A 5,325-nucleotide genomic window follows, 5' to 3' on the forward strand; every position below is an offset into this window, starting at 1 on the left:
ATTAATTGTGAATTTTTTTTTAACGGGTAGGTAATACCCGAGAGATATATAAATTCACAATTAATATGTTACATTCTCCGAATCTGATTCAGCAGATCATCCATTATACTCACTACTTTCACAATAATATACATTCTTTTATAGAAATTAAAACAACCATACTCATTCAAAAATCTAATTACATATTCTGATTTTGAAATCTCAGAATTCAACTCAAGATGTAACCAAAATCATCACTCTTAGATCCTTACATCTTTCAAAGCTATACTTTGACTTCAAAACTGTGTTAGAACATCATATGTATATTAACGATTACAATCTGTGTTCAAACCCTTCGAAATTCCTGAAGACACTCGAGATGATGATCCAACCACATGTTACCCACAGTTATGTACCTGAAAAACCCTCAAAACCAAAGTCATAGTTTAACACATACCCGTGTCAGACCCTTTGGCATTTATTATCTAAAATAATTTTTCAATCCTGTTTCAAAATAGACATTTTTGTCACAGCTCCAGCAAGCCAACTTCGACTTTTCAGTCGAAACAGCCTTATTATAATCTTGATATGTGCGTCGCCCTTTCGCCAACGTTACCGGGGAACCGTTTATATTCCACCACATTAGCAGTAAACTTATCAGTAACTGTAATGATCTAGGATTTTCAGAAAAATCCTTATATTTATCAAAACCCCATCATTTACTCATCTGCATCTTGTAACAAGAATTGTGATGTTTGAGCAGAGTGTATATAAAATAGCTTTAAATTTCAGCAGGAAATACTATTAAATACGATACAATTTTACACAAGATATTTATTTATTTAGAGAATGGATATACTTAAACCTTGCTACAACACTTATAGGCAGTGTACCTAATCGTACAGTAGTGTAGTTTTTAGTAAGTCCGGTTCGTTTCACAGGGAAAATCTTTAAACAAAGCTTAACGCTATATTAGTTTACTTTTATAAGAATACAAATATATATATAAGTAATATTATTATTATAAAGGGGGGTTTTTACCGTTTAATGACCGGTTTGTCGATTTTAAAACTTTAGTCGCAGTTAAAACCAAATGTAAAATAATAAATAAATACAAGACTTAATTTAAAGCGTAAAGTAAATAACGATAATGAAATTGCGAATAATAAAAGTGCGATAAACTAAACTTGCGATAATTAAAAAGTACGATAATTAAAAGTGCAATTAAATACAATAACAATAAAAATACGATAATTAGAAGTGCAATTAAATATAAAATAAAGGAAATTAAATATGAAATAAAAGAATTATGCTTATTTAAACTTCCGTAATCATGATGTTTGACGTGTTGATTTTAGTTTTATGCCCATGGGTTAATTGTCCTTTGTCCTGGATTATTTAATATGTCCGTCTGGTTTTTGTCCATAACAGTCCATCAGTCATAAATATAAAGTGCGAGTGTCCTCGTCAAATTATCCTTATACCCGAAGTTAAATATTCCAACTAATTGGGGACTTAAACTGTAACAAGATTTTAATACTTTGTTTAATAATTACACCAGGATGTCGACTGAGTGTAACCCAAGGTTTTAATATTTTGTTATCAATTATACCAAGTGTCCTTGTACATAATTTCACCCCTGTTTTAATTATTCTAGTGGCTATTAATCCATTCCCGTGTTCGGTTAAATGAACGATTATTCGTAGATATAAATACCCCGCCCATCGTGTTCGATCGAGTGTATATGGTAATTTATAGGGACGCCCAATTGTAAATCTTTATATTAACATTAATAAACTATCATTTAGTTAAACAAATATAAAGCCCATTAATAGCCCATAGTCTAATTTCCACAAGTGTCGTTCTTTTGTCCAAACCCCAATTATAGTACAAAGCCCAATTACCCAATTATAGTACAAAGCCCAACATCATGATTACTTCGTTTTAAATAAGCATAATAATAACTTAGCTACGAGACATTAAATTAAAAAGGTTGAACATAACTTACAATGATTAAAAATAGCGTAGCGTTACACGAACAGAATTTCGACTTACACCCTTACAACATTCACTAACATACCCTTATTATTAGGATTAAAATTAAAATTAAAATTAAAATTAAAATATAAATATAAATATATACGTTTAGATAGATGGATGGATATATTGGATGATTTTTACGATCAGAATGCGCGAGCTTTATAGGCAGTTTCAAAATTAGGGGCTCCGCGACTCGCGTAGTTTTTGCACTGCAAACTCCGCAACTCGCGGAGTTTGCTTTTACAGCTCACACAAGTTTGGAGCCTTTCTTGCCGACGGTTTATAATATATTATATAATATATAAATAATTATAAGAATTATTTAAATATTATATTATATTTATGTGCATAGTTGACTTGTAATTTTTAGTCCGTTGCGTCGAGCGTTGAGAGTTGACTCATGTCCCGGTTCCGGATTTTTGAACGTCCTTGCGTACAATTTAATATCTTGTACTTTGCTTTTTGAATCTTGTACTCTTGTAATTTCGAGACGTTTCTTATCAATAATTGGAACCTCTTTGATTGTATTTTGTACTTTTGAGCTTTTTAGTCGTTTGCGTCTTCAATTCGTCGAATCTGTCTTTTGTCTTCACCTTTTATTATTTAAATGAATATCACTTTTAAATAGAACAATTGCAACTAAAAGCTTGTCTTTCTTGAGGAATAATGCTATGAAATATATGTTCGTTTTTAGCATTATCAAATATTCCCACACTTGAGCGTTGCTTGTCCTCAAGCAATATCGTCTTGAAATACTAGAATCACTTCTTTATTCTTCACACTTTGTACATCAGTGATTTCTATACGGCGGTATAAACAATGGTAGTAACGATATGGTTTACAGTTCCACATGACTATAAAAATTTAGATCCATTAAGGAAATTGGATCTTTATGAAAACATTTGATCTTTTGAAAATTAAATCTAGTTTTTACTCTAGATAAGTTTTTCGGAATAACCCTTCACCGGTGTTTGCAAAATATTTTTGTGGGTTTGGTGGGTTTCAGATTTGAAAATTTTAGCTCAAAACTTATGGTTTTGTGTCACCCACTTGCTAACCTTGTATTTGAAAAGCAACACGTCCAGTTTACTTGTCCCGTATATTACCTTTCGGTAAACTACCGTCCGGTTGTAAAGGAAAGCGTTGAACAAGCAACTGTTAAGGCAATGTCCCCTGACATGCTTTTAATTATGGTCTATAACGTGTCGGACGCAATTACTATCCTTGGTAGGAGCAATAGTAAAGCTCACCCTTATAATTTTTCAGTCTGGCACAAGGTCCTGTCCTTGACCATGCTATGCAACCACCGTTCTTACGGTTGACACCCGATTTGGTTCAGGTGACCTAATGAATTCCAGGTGAATTCCTAGGATTTTACGTTCAATGGTAATGAACGCATTGAAAATGGGTTTTTAGAAAACAAATCGGTTTGTAATTTTGATCAAAATATTTTCTCGTTCAAGCTCGAGTTTAGATATCATCGAATTCCATGAGTTTGAATTCTCAATCTTTAAGGTCAATCTCTAGGATTGAGTAATATTAGGCTTAAAAGCTGATTTTTTGATCTTTTAAGGAGATTATCCTTTCTGGGGATCTGATTCATTAGTCTTATCCAGCTAATTTGCATGGTGTCCCCCATTTTACGAAATAAATCCTTCTCATGGTTAGGATAAATCTGACCACTTGGCGACCCTGTTTAATGCTGAGGTCCGTGGATTTCCTGCTGATTTTAGTGATGACTTTTCTAGATTTTTCGTCAACCTACAGCTGGTCTGGACGACAACTTCTTGACCTAAATCAAGAAGCGCGTGTCTTTTTCGGAAGACTTTACTTCCTTTTAATGATGGAATTGATTCATCGTGTAGATCCATCTTTCTTACAGTAAATCAGGTAAAACTTTTTAGTTTAGTCCAAAGCAAAAGTATTTTCAGTTATTTGTACAAAAATATGTGATATATGTTTTGAATAACTTGGAGAATTTTCTCACACTTGGCTTTTATTTTCCTTTTTATTGTCCTCTATTCCATTTTAAATGAATTTTAATATTTTGGTTTGTTTCTCAATTTATGTCCTTTCCGAGGTTACAATAATTTCGGTGTTAAAACCTAGTTTTATCGTTCATAAATATGTATAAACATGATTTTGAGTTCATTTAATTGAAAATTTTGAAAATTTTTACTAGAATTGGGTAGTCAGTATATAAGACTAGGGCTGTTCTTTATTATCAGAGAGCACTAGATTCTAATACAACTACTGCTTTACTAGTATTTTTAATGGTAACCCAGTGTTTAAGATAAAAATTTTAAAATCCGAAAGAATTTAACCCCTTCCCACACTTAAGATCTTGCAATGCCCTCATTTGCAAGAAATCAGTAACAATTTAAATTATTGAGGGTGATTTGTGTGAAAATGATTAAATTTTACCAAAGTTTCCAAATATATTGGCGTTTGTTTGCTGAATGATAAATGGTGCACATCATTTGTTCATTCCGTCTTGTTGTTATTTCACATCTATTTTGCATCTTGTCGTCAAAATTAGTTACTTTTGCTGAACTTAATGCCAGTCTTTGAAAATGCGTTGTTTTACCCTGTTGTGTACATAAGATAAACTGCAAACATATATACATATTTTTGAAGTTTAGTATATTACCCCACATTCAAAAATTATTAAAATCTAAGAATAAAAGTTAGAAAATTATAAAAACTATTACAATATTAACATAAGTATTAAACGTATCAACATTACAAATTATAAAATAAATAAAACTAAGTAGACTAGGGATGATACTGATACCAATAGGGGTTCCATGCATAACCATAGGTGCTATAAAATGCTTCGGCAGGGTTATACGTAGGATACGGTGGTTGCATCTCTATAGACCAGGGAGGGAATATGGGTTTTGGAGTAGGAATATAGTTTCTACCTCTATTTTGACAATGAGCTATGATTTGGTTTTGATGAACTTGCAAATCTTCAAATGCTCTCTGTCTAGCATTTTCGTACTCCTGTGAAGCTATAAACCTTTGCATTTCTTGCATTTCATTTCCCCCTCCTACATTACCTTGCTGTTGGTTTCTCTCAACCTGTGGATGTCTACCATGGTATTGTACTGCGACGTTATTTCGCCTCTTCAAAACTTTCGCACCATGGTATACATTTAAACCTATTGTATCGTGGGGTTCTGGTTCTTCGACTAATAATCCCCCCCGACTTATATCCACACCGAGATATTCAGCAATCAAAGTAATAAAAATACCACCTCCTATTATGCTATGCGGTCTCATCCCCCTAACCATAGCTGATAA

The sequence above is a fragment of the Rutidosis leptorrhynchoides genome, chromosome 3, assembly GCF_046630445.1.
Source record: "Rutidosis leptorrhynchoides isolate AG116_Rl617_1_P2 chromosome 3, CSIRO_AGI_Rlap_v1, whole genome shotgun sequence".
Taxonomy (NCBI): domain Eukaryota; kingdom Viridiplantae; phylum Streptophyta; class Magnoliopsida; order Asterales; family Asteraceae; genus Rutidosis; species Rutidosis leptorrhynchoides.